This window comes from Mirounga leonina, unplaced genomic scaffold, assembly GCF_011800145.1.
Source record: "Mirounga leonina isolate KUSES-001 unplaced genomic scaffold, KU_Mleo_1.0 Mir_154, whole genome shotgun sequence".
NCBI lineage: Eukaryota > Metazoa > Chordata > Mammalia > Carnivora > Phocidae > Mirounga > Mirounga leonina.
In genome coordinates, this window is record NW_023270389.1 from 59,511,064 (window position 1) to 59,528,804 (window position 17,741).

General features: G+C 37.5%; 1 pseudogene; it reads right to left on the minus strand.

The window, feature by feature from the left end:
- Positions 1-13,882: 13,882 nt before the first annotated feature.
- LOC118013734 lies at positions 13,883-15,207 on the minus strand (annotated as a pseudogene).
- Between the last annotated feature and the right edge of the window lie 2,534 nt (positions 15,208-17,741).

Consider the following 17,741-nt stretch of genomic DNA (forward strand, 5'->3'; position numbering starts at 1 on the left):
TTTGGATGCCTTTGATTTCTTTTTGTTGTCTGATTGCTGTGGCTAGGACTTCCAATACTATGTTGAATAGCAGTGGTGATAGTGGACATCCCTGCCACATTCCTGACCTTAGGGGGAAAGCTCTCAGTTTTTCCCCATTGAGAATGATATTCGCTGTGGGTTTTTCATAGATGGCTTTTATGATATTGAAGTATGTACCCTCTATGCCTATACTCTGAAGAGTTTTGATCAAGAAAGGATGCTGTACTTTGTCAAAAGCTTTTTCTGCATCTATTGAGAGGATCATATGATTCTTGTTCTTTCTTTTGTTAATGTATTGTATCACGTTGATTGATTTGCGGATGTTGAACCAACCTTGCAGCCCAGGGATAAATCCCACTTGGTCATGGTGAATAATCCTTTTAATGTACTGTTGGATCCTATTGGCTAGTATTTTGGTGAGAATTTTTGCATCCATGTTCATCAAGGATATTGGTCTGTAATTCTCCTTTTTGATGGGGTCTTTGTCTGGTTTGGGGATCAAGGTAATGGGGCCTCATAAAACGAGTTTGGAAGTTTTCCTTCCAATTCTATTTTTTGGAACAGTTTCAGAAGAATAGGTATTAATTCTTCTTGAAATGTTTGGTAGAATTCCCCTGGGAAGCCATCTGGCCCTGGGCTTTTGTTTTTTGGGAGATTTTTGATGACTGCTTCAATTTCCTTAGTGGTTATAGGTCTGTTCAGGTTTTCTATTTCCTCCTGGTTCAGTTTTGGTAGTTGATACATCTCTAGGAATGCATCTATTTCTTCCAGGTTATCTAATTTGCTGGCATAGAGTTGCTCATAATATGTTCTTATAATTGTTTGTATTTCTTTGGTGTTAGTTGTGATCTCTCCTCTTTCATTCATGACTTTGTTGATTTGGGTCATTTCTCTTTTCTTTTTGATAAGTCTGGCCAGGGGTTTATCAATCTTGTTAATTCTTTCAAAGAACCAGCTCCTAGTTTCTTTGGTCCATTCTACTGTTCTTCTAGTTTCTATTTCATTGATTTCTGCTCTGATCTTTATTATTTCTCTTCTCCTGCTGGGTTTAGGCTTTATTTGCTGTTCTTTCTCCAGCTCCTTTAGGTATACGGTTAGGTTGTGTACTTGAGACCTTTCTTGTTTCTTGAGAAAGGCTTGGATTGCTATATACTTTCCTCTTAGGACTGCCTTTGCTGCATCCCAAAGATTTTGAATGGTTGTGTTTTCATTTTCATTGGTTTCCATGTATTTTTTTAATTCTTTAATTTCCTGGTTGACCCATTCATTCTTCAGTAGGATGCTCTTTAGCCTCCATGTATTTGAGTTCTTTCCGACTTTCCTCTTGTGATTGAGTTCTAGTTTCAAAGCATTGTGGTCTGAAAATAGGCAGGGAATGATCCCAATCTTTTGGTACCAGTTGAGACCTGATTTATGACCTAGGATGTGATCTATTCTGGAGAATGTTCCATGGGGACTAGAGAAGAATGTGTATTCCGTTGCTTTGGGATGGAATGTTCTGAATATGTCTGTGAAGTCCATTTGGTCCAGTGTGTCATTTAAAGTCTTTATTTCCTTGTTGATCTTTTGCTTAGACGATCTGTCCATTTCAGTGAGGGGGGTGTTAAAGTCTCCCATTATTATTGTATTGTTGTCGATGTGTTTCTTTGCTTTTGTTATTAATTGCCTTATATAATTGGCTGCTCCCATGTTAGGGGCATAGATATTTACAATTGTTAGATCTTCTTGTTGGATAGATCTTTTAAGTAGGATATAATGTCCTTCCTCATCTCTTATTACAGTCTTTGGCTTAAAATCTAATTTGTTTGATATAAGGATTGCCACCCCAGCTTTCTTTTGGTGTCCATTAGCATGGTAAATGGTTTTCCACCCCCTCATTTTCAATCTGGTGGTGTCTTTGGGTCTAAAATGAGTCTCTGGCAGACAGCATATAGATGGGTCTTGTTTTTTAATCCAGTCTGATAGCCTGTGTCTTTTGATGGGGGCATTTAGCCCATTTACATTCAGGGTAACTATTGAAAGATAGGAATTTAGTGCCATTGTATTGCCTGTAAGGTGACTGTTACTGTATATTGTCTGTGTTCCTTTCTGGTCTATGTTGCTTTTAGGTTGTCTCTTTGGTTAGAGGACCCCTTTCAAGATTTCCTGTAGGGCTGGTTTTGTGTCTGCAAATTCCTTTAGTTTTTGTTTGTCCTGGAAGCTTTTTATCTCTCCTTCAATTTTCAATGACAGCCTATCTGGATATAGTATTCTTGGCTGCATATTTTTCTCATTTAGTGCTCTGAATATATCCTGCCAGTCCTTTCTGGCCTGCCAGGTCTCTGTGGATAGGTCTGTTGCCAATCTAATATTTCTACCATTGTAGGTTACATATCTCTTCTCCCAAGCTGCTTTCAGGATTTTCTCTTTGTCTCTGAGACTCGTAAGTTTTACTATTAGATGTCGGGGTGTTGACCTATTTTTATTGATTTTGAGAGGGGTTCTCTGTGCTTCCTGGATTTTGATGCCTGTGTCCTTCCCCAAATTAGGGAAGTTCTCTGCTATAATTTGTTCCATTATACCTTCTGCCCCTCTCTCTCTTTCTTCTTCTTCTGGGATCCCAATTATTCTAATGTTGTTTCGTCTTATGGTATTGCTTATCTCTCGAATTCTGCCCTCGTGATCCAGTAGTTGTTTATCTCTCTTTTTCTCAGCTTCTTTATTTTCCATCATTTGGTCTTCTATATTACGGATTCTCTCTTCTGCCTCATTTATCCTAGCAGTTAGCGTCCCCATTTTTTATTGCACCTCATTAATAGCCTTCTTGATGTCTACTTGGTTAGATTTTAGTTCTTTTACTTCTCCAGAAAGGGTTTCTCTAATAACTTCCATATTTTTTTCAAGCCCAGCTAGTATCTTTAAAGTGATGATTCTGAACTCTAGATCTGACATCGTACTAATGTCCGTATTGAGTAGGTCCCTGGCAGTCGGTACTACCTCTTGTTCTTTTTGTTGAGGTGATTTTTTCCATCTTGTCATTTTGTGTAGAGGAGAATAGATTAATCAGAGAACAAAATGCTAGCAGAGTAACAACGTCCCCAGAAAATATACTCTAAACAAATCAGAAAAGACCTGAAGCAGTGGAAAAAGAAACGGAAAGAGAGAAAAAAGAAAAAGAAAAAAAAGAAAAAGAAAAAGATAAAGATAAAAACAAACAAAACAAAACAACAACAACAAAAAAAAAACAGAATGTGATCAAATATGATCAGGCTGGTATATAGATCAGTGCCACACACTAAATTTGGGGTGTATTTTGGTCTTTTAGAAGAAAGTGCCTCCCAAAACTTTAAAGAAAGAAAAACTTATATATGTACAAAAATAAGGGTTGATATGATGAAGGGATGGAATATGACTGTAAAGATGGAAATTATAAAAAATTTTATAAAAAGAATTGATAAGAAGTTGTTTGAAAAAAGAAAGAAGAGGATTTAAAAAAAGAAAAAAGAAAAAAGAAAAATAAAGGGAGAGAATGTGATCAGGCAGGGGAGTAGAAAACACCATATACTAGAGATTTAGGGTATATTTTAATCTGTTAGAAGAAACTATCTCAAAATTTTAAAGAGAGAACAACTTATATATATATGCTAAAAATACGGGTAACTACTATGAAGGGATAGAATATGACTCTAAAAATGAAAAATAAAAATGTTTTTTTAAAAAAAGGGATTGATAAGATGTTGGTTGAAAAAGGGAAAAAGAAAAGTTCAAAAAAAAAAAGAAAAAAGAAAAAAAGTTAAAAAAAATTAACTTTGAAAGACTAAAAATCATGGTAAAAAAGCCATGAATTCTATGTGCAGTATTCCCCTAGCGCTGGAGTTCTGCTGTTCTCATTGATCTGTAAACTTGGTCTTGACTGGCTGTTCTCGCTGATCTTCTGGGGAGGGGCCTGTTGCCGTGGTTCCCAAATGTCTTTGCCAGAGGCGGAATTGGCCCGCCCTTGCCCCCTCCCGGCTAAGTAATCTACTCGGGTTTGCTCTCAGGAGCTTTTGTTCCCTGCGAGCTTTCCCTACAGCTTTGGGGGCCGAGAGTGAAAATGGCGGCCTCCCAATCTCTGCCCCGGAGGAGCTGAGAACTTGGGGCCCCGCTCCTCTGTGAGCCCCCAGAGAAAAGCCATCAGTCACTCCCGTCTCCCCGGTGTCCGGCTGCACTCCGTGCTCACCCGGCCTGTGACCGCGCGTTTCTACCTCTGGCACCCGACCCCGGGTGGAGTCTCCAAACCCAGCAGATCCCTGCGGTGCACTCCTGCGCGGCTCCTCCTGGCGGAGGAAGGGGAGTCTCCCCGGATCTGCCGCTTGTTGGGTCCCTGCTGGAGGAGCAGGGGCCCCACTGGGCCGCGGATCACGGTTTATGGCAACCCCGAGCTGAGAGCCCGTGCCTGGGCTCCGCCTCTGCAGCCGGCTTCCCTGCTCCATTACCTGGGAGCTCTGCCACACTCTGGCACCCCCGGTCTTTCTGTGACCCCGAGGGTCCTGAGACCACACTGTCCCGGAGGGTTCCACCCCCTGCTTAGCCGCCGGAGCGACGTCCCTCAGCGGAGCTGACTTCTAAAAGTTCCGATTTTGTGCTCCGCGGCTCTATCACTTGCCAGAAGCACCCGACGGAGGCCCTCCCCCGTCGTCTATCCTCCCGAATATCGCCTCGGATTCACTTCTCCGCACGTCCTACCTTCCAGAAAGTGGTCGCTTTTCTGATGAGAGAGTTGTTGCTATTCTTTTCTTTGATCTCCTGTTGAGTTTGTAGGTGTTCAGAATGGTTTGATCCCTATCCAGCTGAATTCCTGAGAGGAGACGAAATCCAGGTCTCCTACTCCTCTGCCATCTTGCTCCGCCCCTACATCATTAGCTTTTGATGTAGTTTTCCATGATTCATTGTTTGCGTATAACACCCAGTGCTCCATTCAGTATGTGTCCTCTTTAATACCCACCACCAGACTAACCCATCCCCCCATGCCCCTCCCCTCTAGAACCCTCAGTTTGTTTCTCAGACTCCATAGTCTCTCGTTTGTGTCCCCTCCGAATTCCCCCCCTTCATTTTTTCTTTCCTACTATCTTCTTTTTTTTTTTTTTAACATATAATGTATTCTTTGTTTCAGAGGTACACGTCTGTGATTCAACAGTCTTACTGTTTGTTCCCTGAGATTAAGAATTCCTCATATCAGTGAGATCATATGATACATGTCTTTCTCTGATTGACCTATTTCGCTCAGCATAATACCCTCCAGTTCCATCCACATCATTGCAAATGGCAAGATTTCATTCCTTTTGATGGCTGCATAATATTCCATAAAACTATTTTGAATGAAATACTTTACCTCATTTTTTCTCATTGAATGTTTAGAATATAATGAGATTTATATGTGGCTCCTCCCGTCACATTTTCTTTATCCATTCATCAGTTGATGTGCATTTGGGCTGTTTCCATAATTTGGCTATTGTAGATAATGCTGCTATAAACATTGGGGTGCATGTAACCCTTTGAATTAGTATTTTTGTATTCTTTGGGTAAATACCTAGTAGTGTAATAGCTGGATCATAAGGTAGTTCTATTTTTAATTTTTTGAGGAACCTCTGTATTGTTTTCCAGAATGGCGGCACCAGCTTGCATTCTCATCAACAGTGTAAGAGGGCTCCTCTTTCTCCATATCCTTGCCAACATCTGTTGTTTCTTTTGTTGTTGATTTTAGCCATTCTGACTGGTGTGAGGTGATTTTTTATTGTAGTTTTGACTTGTATTTCACTGATCTTGAGTGATACTGAGCATCTTTTCATGTGTCTGTTCGCTATCTGGATGTCTTCTTTGGAAAAATGTCTATTCAGGTTTTCTGCCCATTTTTAAATTGGATCATTCATATTTGGGGTAATGAATTGTATCAGTTCTTTATATATTTTGGATACTAACCCTTTATCAGATATTAATTTGCAAATATCCGCTCCCATTCTGTAAGTTGTCTTTTAATTTTGTTGATTGTTTCCTTTGCTGTGAAGAAGTTTTTATTTTGATGAAGTCCCAATAATTTATTTTTATTTGTGTTTCCCTTGCCTCAGGAGACATATCTAGTAAGAAGTTGCTATGGCCGATGTCAAAGAGGTTACTGCCTATGTTCTTTCCTAGGATTTTAATGGTTTCATGTCTCACATTTAGGATTTTAATTCATTTTTAATTTATTTTTGTGTATGATGTAAGAATGTGTTCCAGTTTCATGCTTCTGCATGTTGTTGTCCAGTTTTCCCAACCTCATTTGTTGAAGAGACATTCTTTTCCCCATTGGATATTCTTTCCTGCTTTATCAAAGATTAATTGACCATACAACTGTGGGTTTATTTCTGAGTTTTCTATTCTGTTCTATTGATCTATGTGCCTATTTTTGAGCCAGTACCATACTGTTTTGATCATTGTACACTTTTGTAATATAACTTGAAGTCCAGATTGTGATGCCTCCAGCTTTGTTTTTCTTCTTCAGGGTTGTTTGACTATTTGGGGTCTGTTGTGGTTCTACACAAATTTTAGGAAATTCTCTGTGAAAAATGCTGTTGGTATTTTGATAAGGATTGTATTTAACTTGTAGATTGCTTTCAGTAGTACAGAGATTTTAACAATATTTGTTCTTTGGATCCATGTGTATGGATCAGTTTCTTTCATCAGTGTTTTACAGTTTTCAGAGGACAGGTCATTCACATCTTGTTTAGGTTTATTCCTAGTATCTTCTTGGTTTTGGTGCATTTGTAAATGGGATTGATTCCTTAATTTCTCTTTCTGCTGCTTCATTACTGGTGTATAGAAATGCAACAGATTCCCTATGTTGATTTTGTATCCTGTGACTTTGCTAAATTCATGTATCAGTTCTAGCAATTTTTTGGTGGAGATTTTGGGTTTTCTATATGGAGTATCATGTCATCTGCAAATAGTGAAAATTGTACTTCTTCCTTATCAATTTAGATGCTTTTTATTTATTCTTCTTTTCTGATTGCTATGACTAGGACTTCCAGTACTATGTTGAATAAAAGTGGTGAAAGTGTCTATCCCTGTCTTATTCCTTACCAGAGGAAAAGATTTCCATTTTTCCCCATTAAGGATGATATTAGCTGTGGATTTTGCATAAAAGGCCTTTATTATGTTGGGGTATGTTCCCTCAAAACCCACTTTGTTGAGGGTTTTTTTTTTTTTATCATGAATGGATATTGTACTTTGTCAAATGCTTTTTCTGTGTCTATTGAAATGATCATATGGTCTTTATCCTTTCTTTTATTTATGTAGTTCATCACATTGACTGATTTGCTCTAGGTTTATTATTTCCTTCCTTCTGCTGGTTTTGGGTTTTGTTTGTTGTTCTTTCTCTGGCTCCTTGATGTGTAAGTTTAGGTTGTTTATTTGAGATTTTTCTTGCTTCTTAAGGTAGGCTTGTATTGCTATATACTTCCCTCTTAGGACCACTTTTGCTGAATCCCAAAGGTTTTGGACTGTTGTGTTTGCAGTTTCATTTGTTTCCATATTTTTAAATTTCTTCTTTGATTTCCTGGTTGACCCATTAATTGTTTAGGAGCATGTTGTTTAACCTCCAGGTATTTGTGGTCTTTCCAAATTTTTTCTTGTAGTTGACTTCAAGTCTCATAGTGTTGTGGTCAGAAAAGATGCATGGTATGATCACAATCTTTTTGTACTTGTTGAGGCCTGATTTGTGACCCAGTATATGATTTATTCTGGAGAATGTCCCATGTGCACTTGAAAAGAATGTGTGTTCTGCTGTTTTAGGATGAAATGTTCTGAATACATTTAAGTCCATGTGGCCCAATGTGTCATTCAAAGCCACTGTTTCCTTATTGATTTCTGCTTAGATGATGTTTCCATTGATGTAAGTGGGGTGTTAAAGTCCTCACTATTATTATATTACTATCAATTATCTCCTTTATGTTTGTTATTAATTATTTTATACATTTGGGAGCTCCCATGTTGGTGCATAAATATTTACAATTGTTAGATCTTCTTGTTGGATTGTCCTTCTTATTACGATATGGTGCATTTCTTCGTCTCTTGTTACAGTCTTTGTTTTAAAGTCTAGTTTTTTTCAACACAAGTATTGCTATTCTGGCTTTCTTTTGGTGTCCATTTGCATGATAGATATTTTTCCACCTCCTCACTTTCAATTTGCAGGTATCTTTATGTCCAAAATGAGTCTCTTGTAGGGAGCATATAGAGAGGTCTTGTTTTTTTATCCATTCTGACACCTTATGTCTTTTGAGCAGAGTATTTAGTCCATTTACATTCAGAGTAATTATCAATAGATATATATTTAGTGTCATTTTATTACTTGTTTTGTTGTTGTTCCTGGAGATTTTCCCTGATCCTTTCTTGTCTTTGTCACTTTTGCTCTTTACTTTCCACTCAAAGTCCCCCTTAATATTTCTTCCAGGACTAGTTTAGTGTCATGAACTTCTTTATTTTTTATTGTCTGGGAAAGTCTTCATCTCTCTTTCTATTCTGAGTGATAACCTTGCTGGGTAGAGCATTTTTGGCTGCAGATTTTTCCCATTCAGCACTTTGAATATATCATGCCACTCTCTTCTGGCCTGCCAAGTTTCTGTTGAGAAACCTGAGGTAGCCTTATAGGTCTTCTTTTGTAAGTTTAGGACTTCTTTTGTCTTACTGCTTTTATGATTTTTTCTTTATCAGTATATTTTGCAAATTTAATTACAATATGTCTTGGTCTTGACCTGCTTTTGTTGACTTTGATGGAAGTTCTTTGTGCCTTCTGTATCTTGATGTTTGTTTCTTTCCCCAGATTAGGGAAGTTTTCAGCTATTATTTCCTCAAATAAATTTTCAGCCCCCTTTTCTCTCTTTTTCTTCTGGTTCTCCTATAATATGAATATTATTATGTTTAATGGAGTCACTGAGTTCCCTATTTATTCTCACGTTCCATAATTATTCTTTCTCTCTTTTGTTCGGTTTCATTATTTTCTATTATTTTGTCTTCTGTATCACTAATTCATTCCTCTGCTTTTTCCAGCCTGAAGTTTATTGCATCAAGCCTGTTTCCAATCTCAGTTATTGCATTCTTCATTTCTGTTTTTTTTATAACTCTTTTATCTCTATGGTAAGGGTTTCCCTGTTGTCTTTCATTCTTTTTTTGAGCCCGCTGAGTATCATTATGATTGTTGCTTTGAATTCTCCATCAGGCATGTTACTTATATCTGTTTTGCTTAGATCTCTGGCCATGGCCTTATCTTGTTCTTTCATTTGGGATGAATTCCTCTGTTTTGGCATTGTGCCTAAGTCTCTGCTTTTTTCTCTGTGTTAGAAAAGCCAGCTCTGTGTCCTGCTTCTGAGAGTAATGGCTTCATGAAGAAGAGGTCATATAATATCCAGGACCTGGTGCTTCAGGGAGTGTCTCTGCTCTGTGCTGCATGCACTCTGCTATTGTGTTTTGGCTGCTGTCTCCTTCATGCCTGTTGTCTGCAGAGGCTTTCCTTGCCTGCAGTGGGCAATGTTTGGACCTTGGCCAGAGTGTGGCAAGTTTTAACTAGGTGTGCTCTGGTCTGCTTGTTAAATGAGACCTGATACTACTTCTACTAGAAGTGAAGTCTTGCAGAACTCTCTGGTTGGGAGACATGGTGTGGGGAGGGGTTTCTGCTGGTCTTCTGGGGGAGTTGGCCCTCTGTGGTGGAACTGAGGCAGCTTTACTGAAAAGGGCAGCCCCATCAGAGTGTAGCAGTGTGAGGCTCGGTGTAAGCAAGTTAGGCAGTCAGTGTTGGTACAATACTGGTACCCACATGTGGTCCCATGTTTATGCTGAAGGGTGGGGGAGGGAAATGGCACTGGCCAACTACTTTGTTCCCAGAAGGGTCTCTCTCTGAATGCTAATTTCTGGGACATGCTCCAAGTAGAGCAAATATTCTCCTCACTGTGTGCCCTAGATGCTCTTGAGATCACTGTTTCTAGACTGTATGTCCCCAGGTTTTTTGTCTGCCTCTTTCCAAGAGCAGCCCAAATGCTTCCAGACTCTCCTGGAGCCCAGCCTGCTGACACTTAAACCTTCAGGCTTTAAGCCTCCCTGTTTGCAATAACTCACAAAATTCAGGCCCTCTCACTTTCAAGCCAGTGGCTATGGGGAAACATTCTGTTTGTGCATTCCCCTGTGTGATCCCTTCTCTCTTGCCCTTCTCCACAACCATAACTTCCTCCCCTCCATAGCAGCCTGGATCCATCTTTCCCCTAAACCAAAGCTCTGCACTTCCTACCTTCTTCTATGTGGCTTCTTTTCCAGTTTTAGTTGTGGAGTTTGTTCTGTCAGTCTTCAGGTTGATTTCTGTGATATTTAGGATGATTTGACAATTATCTAGTTGTGTTCCTGGGGCAAGGTAAGCTTAGGATCCTCCTACTCCACAGCCATCTTCTGTGTTTGCTATTTAATACGATCTTTGTTTCCCTTCTCCGTTCTTATTTCCAATTTGTAGGTCTAGTTTTGTTTGTTTCCCTCTTATATGTATAAGAAGTTATGTTTTCATTTCTATATTTATATCCTACATTGTATAAATATAGTTAATAAAAATTTAAAGTGCATTTTCTAGTGATATAGAAAGCTAATCTACACTTCAATCATCTGCACAAATAAAAGTTGAAATATTTTTTCCTCCTACTCTCTCCCACATTTCAACTTCTGTTTGCTTCCCAGCTTGTAACTAAACATATTCAGTTTTGTGTTTATTGTTTATAGAACACGTGCACTTAGTGTACTATTTTTTTTTACTGATTTGTTTACTTATCATTCATTCTCCTATTCACATATATTAGACTTTTTTTTTTCTTTTGATAGAGTCCATTCTTTGCTGGTTCTCTCAAATATCTGAGGCAAACAGTCTAAAATGTGACTTGTCTGAAGTTGTTGGTAATTGACACCCTTGGATGACTCTTTAGTTGGATATAGCTTTCTTTTTTTTCTTGTTTATTTTAAAATTTTAATTCCAGTATTGTTAACATACAGTGTTATGTTAGTTCCAGTTGTATAATATATTCAACAATTCCATACATTACTCAGCGCTCATCATAAGTATACTCCTTAATCTCCATCACCTATATCACCCATTCGCACACCCACCTCCCTTACAGAAACAATCAGTTTGTTCTCTATAGCTGATTCTGTTTTTTTGTTTGTCTTTCTTCTTCATTCATTTGTTTTGTTCCTTAAATTCCACATATGAGTGAAATCTTATGGTATTTTCCTTTCTTTGACTGACTGATTTCACTTAGCATTATATTCATTAGATCCATCCATGTTGTTGTAAACAAAGATTTCATTCTTTTTGATGGCTGAATAATATTCAATTGTGTATATATATATAATACCTAATTGTGTGTATATATATGCATATATGTGTATATATATATATATATATATATATATATATATACATATAATACATCTATATCCATTCATCCATTGATGGGCACTTAGGCTGCTTCCACAATTTAGCTATTGTAAATACTGCAATAAACATAGGGGTGCATATATCTTTTCCAATTAGTGTTTTTGTATTCTTTGGGTAAATGGCAGTAGAAATATGGGATCATAGGGGAGTTATATTAGCTTTTGAGGAAACTCCATACTTTTCTCCACAGCAGCTGTATCAGTTTGCATTCCCACTAACAGTGCATAAGGGTTCCTTTTTCTCCACATCCTTGTCAATACCTGTTGTTTCTTGTGGTTTTTATTTTAGCTATTTAGACAGGTGTGAGGTGATATCTCATTGTGGTTTTGATTTGCATTTCCTTGATGGTGAGTGATGTTGAACATCTTTTCATGTGTCTGTTGACCATCTGGATGTCTTCTTTGGAGAAAAGTCTTCATGTCTTTTGCCCATTTTTTAATTGTTTTTTGTTTTGTTTTGTTTTGTTTTTTGGTGTTGAGTTTATAAGGTCTTTATATATTTTGGATACTAACCCTTTATCAGATATGTCATTTGCAAATATCTTTTCCCATTCTGTAAGTTGCTTTTTAGTTTTGCTGATTGCATCCTTTACTGTGCAGAAGCTTTTTATCTTGATGAAGTCCCAATAGTTTATGTTGCTTTTGTTTCCTTTCATTGAGAAGATGTATTTAAAAATGTTATTATGGTCAAAATCAGAGAGGTTACTGCCTGACCTCTCTTCTAGGATTTTTATGGTTTCATGTCTCACATTTAGGTCTTTAATCCATTTTGAATTTATTTTTGTGTATGGTATAAATAAGTGGTATAGTTTCATTCTTCTGCATGTAGCTGACCAGTTTTCCCAACACCGTTTGTTTAAGAGCCTTTCTTTTTCCCATTGTATATTCTTGCCTCTTTTGTGAAGGTTAATTGACCATATAATCATGGATTTATTTCTGGGCCCTCCCTCTCTTCTGTTTTATTGATCTATATGTCTATTCTTGTGCCAGTACCATACTGTTTTGATTATTACAGCTTTGCAATATAACTTCAAGTCCAGGATTATGATTCCTCCTGTTTTGTTCTTCTTTTTCAAGATTGCTTTGGCTATTTGGGGTCTTTGTGGTTCCATAAAAAAATTAGGATTATTTGTTCTAGTTCTGTGAAAAAATACTCTGGTATTCTGAGAGGGATTGCAGTAAATGTGTAGATTGCTTTGGGTAGCATAGAGATTTTAACAATATTTGTTCTTTGGATCCATGAGCATGGACTGTCCATTTCTTTCTGTCATCTTCAATTTCTTTCATCAGTGTTTTACAGTTTTCAGAGTACAGGTCGTTTACCTCTTTGGTTAGATTTATTCTTAGGTATCTTCTTGTTTTTGGTGCATTTGTAAATGGGATTGTTTTCTTACTTTCTCTTCCTGCTACTTTGTTATTAGTGTATAGAAATGCAACAGATTTTATATATTGATTTTTCTATCCTGCAACCTTACTAAATTTATTTATCAATTCTTGCAGTTTTTTGGTGGAGTCTTTTGGGTTTTCTATAGAGTATCATGCCATGGGCATATACTGAAGATTTTACTTCTTCCTTACCAATTTGAATTCCCTTTATCTCTTTTTTGTTGTCTGATTTCTGTGGCTAGAAATTCTAGTGTTATGTTGAATAAAAGTGGTGAAAGTGAATTTCCTTCTCTTATTCCTGACCTTAGGGGAAAAGGTCTCAGGTTTTCCCCATTGAGGATGATGTTCACTGTGGGTTTTTCATATATGGCTTTTATTATATTGAGATATCTTCCCTCTAAATTTACTTTGTTGAATGTTTGTATCATGAATGAGTGTTGTATTTTGTCAAATGCTTTTTCTGCATCTATTGAAATGATCATATGATTTTATCCTTTCTATTGTTAATGTGATATATGACATTGATTGATTTGTTAATAATGAAATATCTTTGCATCCCAACAACAAATCCCACTTGATCATTGCAAATAATTTTTAAAAATATATTGTTAGATTTTGTTTGCTAATTTTTTGTTGAGTATTTTTACCTCTATGTTTGTCAAAGATAAGGGACTGTATTTCTTTCTTTGTGGTGTCTTTACTTGGTTTTGGTATCAAGGTAATGATGGGCTCAGAGAATGTATCTGAAAGCTTTTTGTTCCTTTTCTATTTTTTGGAATAGTTTGAGAAGAATAGGTATGAACTCTTCTTTAAGTGTTTGGTAGAATTCACCTGTGAAGTCATCTTGCCCTGGACTTTCATTTGTTGGGAGTTTTTGAGTACTGATTCAATTTCATTGCTGGTAACCAGTCTGTTCAAGTTTTCTATTTTTTTTCTGCTTCAGTTTTGGGGGGTTATATGTTTCTAGAAATTTATCCATTTCTTCTAGGTTATCCAATTTGTTGGCATATCATTTTTCTTAATATTTTCTTATAATCTTTGTACTTCTGTTGTGTTAGTTATTTTCTCTTTCATTTCTTTTTGGGGGGTACAATATACTTTATTGGGGCTACATGACAAGGTAGGGCCCCCCAAGCCCCTACTCTTCTTCAGAGTGTCTGGGATGGGAACTGTGGTCAGGAGATTCTGTGTGTTGGGAGATGAGTTGGTGTAAGAACTCCCCAAAAGCTGAGAGCCTCTCTCTCTTCCTCTTGCTCTTGCTGGGGCTGGTGGTCCAGGGGGCTCTTACTCCTTGGAGGCCATATGGACCATTAGGTCCACCACCAAGTTGCTGAAGCCAAATTCACTGTCATACCAGGAAATGAGCTTGACAAAGTTGTCATTGAAGGCAATGCCAGCCCCAGCATCAAAGGTGGAAGAGTAGGTGTCACCATTAAAGTCACAGGAGACAACCTGGTCCTCAGTGTAGCCCAGGATACCCTTGAAGGGGCCCTTTGATGCCTGCTTCACCACTTTCTTGATGTCATTGTATTTGGCAGCTTTCTCCAGATGGCAGGTCAGATCCACAACTGACACTTTGTGGGTAGAGACACTGAAGGCCATGCCAGTTAACTTTCCATTTAGCTCAGGGATGACCTTACCTACACCACCAAAAGAAGCAAGGATGGGATGATGTACTGGGCAGCCTGTTGGCCATCACACCACAGTTTCTGAGAGGGGCCATCCACTCTCTTCAGTGTAGCAGTGATGGCGTGGACTGGGGTCATGAGTACCTCCATGATGCCAAAGTTGTTATGGATGAACTTGGCTAGAGGGCTCAAGTAGTTGGTGATGTAGGAAACATTGCTAACAATCTTGAGGGAGTTGTCATACATCTCATGGTTCATGCCCATCACAAACATGGGGGCATCAGCAGAAAGGGTGATAATGATGATGACCCTCTTGGCCCCACCCTTCAAGTGAACCCCAGCCTTCTCCATGGTGGTCAAGACCCCAGTGGACTCCACAACATACTTAGCACCAGCATCAACCCATTTGATGTCAGCAAGATCTCACTCTTGGAAGATGCAGATGGGATTTCCATTGAAGACAAGTTTCCCATTCTCAGCCTTGTCTGTGTTGTGGAATTTGCCATGGGTGGAGTCATAATGGAATATGTAGACCATGTAGCTGAGGCATTGATAGCAACATTATCCACTCTGCCAGAGTTAAAAGCAGCCCTTATAGGCCCAATATGTCCAAATATGGCCAACTGGCGCTCAACATTGCCAAACCCATTTCCTTCGACTTCACCATTTTGTCTCAGGGACATGGCTGGCAATGCACCAGAAGATGTGGATGTCTGTCAAAAGTGGAGGAGCAGAGAGACTGTCCTCTTTTCATTTCTGATTTTATTTGAGGTTTTTTGTTTTTGTTTTTGTTTTTGTTTTTGTTTAATATGAGTCTGCTTAAAGGTTTATCAATTTTGTTGATCTTTTCGAAGAACCAGCTACTGGTTTCATTCATCTTCTTCTATTTTTTTTTAAGTTTCTATTTTGTTTATTTCTGCTCCAATCTTTAGTATTTCCTTCCTTCTGCTGGCTTTGCATTTTGTTCTTCTTTTTTAGTTCCCTTAGGTGTAAGGATAAGTTGTTTACTTGAAATTTTTTCTTACTTCTTGAGGTAGGCTTGTATTGCTATATACTTCCCTCATAGAACAGCTTTGCTGCATCCCAAAGATTTTGGACTGTTGTCTTTTCATTTTCATTTGTCTCCATGTATTTTTAAAATTTCCTCTGAATTTTTGGCTGACCCATTTGTTGTTTAGTAGCATGTTATTTAACCTCCATGTATTTGTGGTCTTTCTAGATTTTTTTCTTGAGATTGATTCTTAATTTCATAGCATTGCATTTGGAAAAGATCCATGGTATGACTTCAAACTTCTTGAAATTGTTGAGGCTGGTTTCATGCCCTAATATGTGATCTATTCTGGAGAATGTTTTATGTGCACTTGAAAAGAATGTATATTTTGCTGTTTAGAATGGATTGTTCTGAATATATCTGTTAGATCCATCTGGTCCAATGTGTCATTCTAAGCCACTGTTACCTTGTTGATTTTATGTTTAGATGATCTGTCCATTGATGTAAGTGGGGTGTTAAAGTCCCCTACTATTATTGTATTATTATTGATTACATCATTTATGTTTGTTATTAGCTGCTCTATGTGTTTGGGTGCTTTCATGTTGGGTGCATACATATTTACAATTGTTAGATATTCTTGTTAGATTTATGATTATATACTTTTAAGAAAAATCTCTTGTTACAGTCTTTGTTTTAAAGTCTATTTTGTCCAATATAAGTATTGGTACTCTGGCTTTCTTCTCACATCCATTTGCATAATAAATGTTTCTCTAATCCCTCACTTTCAATCTGCAAGTGTCTTTAGCTCTAAAATGGGTCCCGGGGTGCCTGGGTGGCTCAGTCATTAAGTGTCTACCTTCTGCTAAGGTCATGATCACAGAGTCCTGGGATTGAGCCCTACATTGGGCTCCCTGCTTTGCAGGAAGCCTGCTTCTCCCTCTCCCACTCCCCCTGCTTGTGTTCCCTCTCTCGCTGTCTCTCTGTCAAATAAATAAATAAGATCTTAAAAAAAAATAAAATGAGTCTCTTGTATACATATAGATGTGTCTTGGTTTTTTATTCACTCAGTAACCCTATGTCTTTTGATTAGAGCATTTAGTCCTATTACTTTCAAAGTAATTATTAATAGATACATACTTATTGACATTTTGTTACTTTTTTTATCGTTGTCTTTGTAGTTCTTCTTTGTTCCTTTCTTCTCTTACTCTCTTCTGCCCTGGTTTGCTGGCTTTTTTTAGTAATACACTTGGATACTTTATTATTATTATTTTTGGCATATCTATTACTGGTTTTTGATTTTTGGTTACTATTAGGTTTGTATATAACATCTTATGCATATAGCAGTCTATATTAAGTTGATGGTCACTTAAGTTTGAACCCATTCTTTACTCCTCTCCCCTGAATTGTTTGGTATATTGTTATACTTTACATCATTTTATTTTGTGAATCCCTTGACTGATTTTTATAGATATACTTAATTTTACTGCTTTTGTACTTCTTACATTTCTTACTCCTGCTTATGGTCTTTCCTTTCCACTCAAAGAGTCCCCTTTAACATTTCTTGTAGGGCTGGTTATTGATAATGAATTCCTTTAATTTTGTTTTCTCTGGGAAACTCTTTATTGCTCCTTCTATTCTGAATGATAACATTGCTGGATAGAGTATTCTTAGCTGCATTTTTTTTTTCTTTTAGCACTTTGAATATATCATGTCACTCCCTTCTGGCCTTCAAAGTTTCTGCTGGAAAATCAGTTTATAGCCTTATGGAGATTACCTTGTATGTAACTGTTTTCTTTTCTGATGCTGCTTTAAAATTCTCTCTTTATCACTACTTTTTGCCATTTTAATTACTATGGGTCTGTTGTGGACCCTCTTGGTTTGATTTTGTTGGCTCTCTTTGTCTCGTGGATATGGACTTCTGTTTTCTTTCCCAGATTTGGAAAGTTTTTAGCTATTATTTCTCAAATAAATTTTCTGCTCCCCTTTTCTCTCTCTTCTTCTAGGGTCCTTATAATGTGAATGTTATTACACTTTGGGCTGTTGCTAAGTTCCCTAAGGCTATTTCATTTTTTGTTATATTTTTTCTTCTGTCCTTTTCAGCTTGATTGTTTTCCATTACTCTGTCTTCTAGGTCATCAGTCCAATTTTTCTGTTTCCTCTTGTCTTACTATTTATTCCATATAGTATATTTTTTATTTCATTTATTGAGTTCTTCATCTCTGATTGATTCTTTTTTTAATGTTTTCTATCTCTTT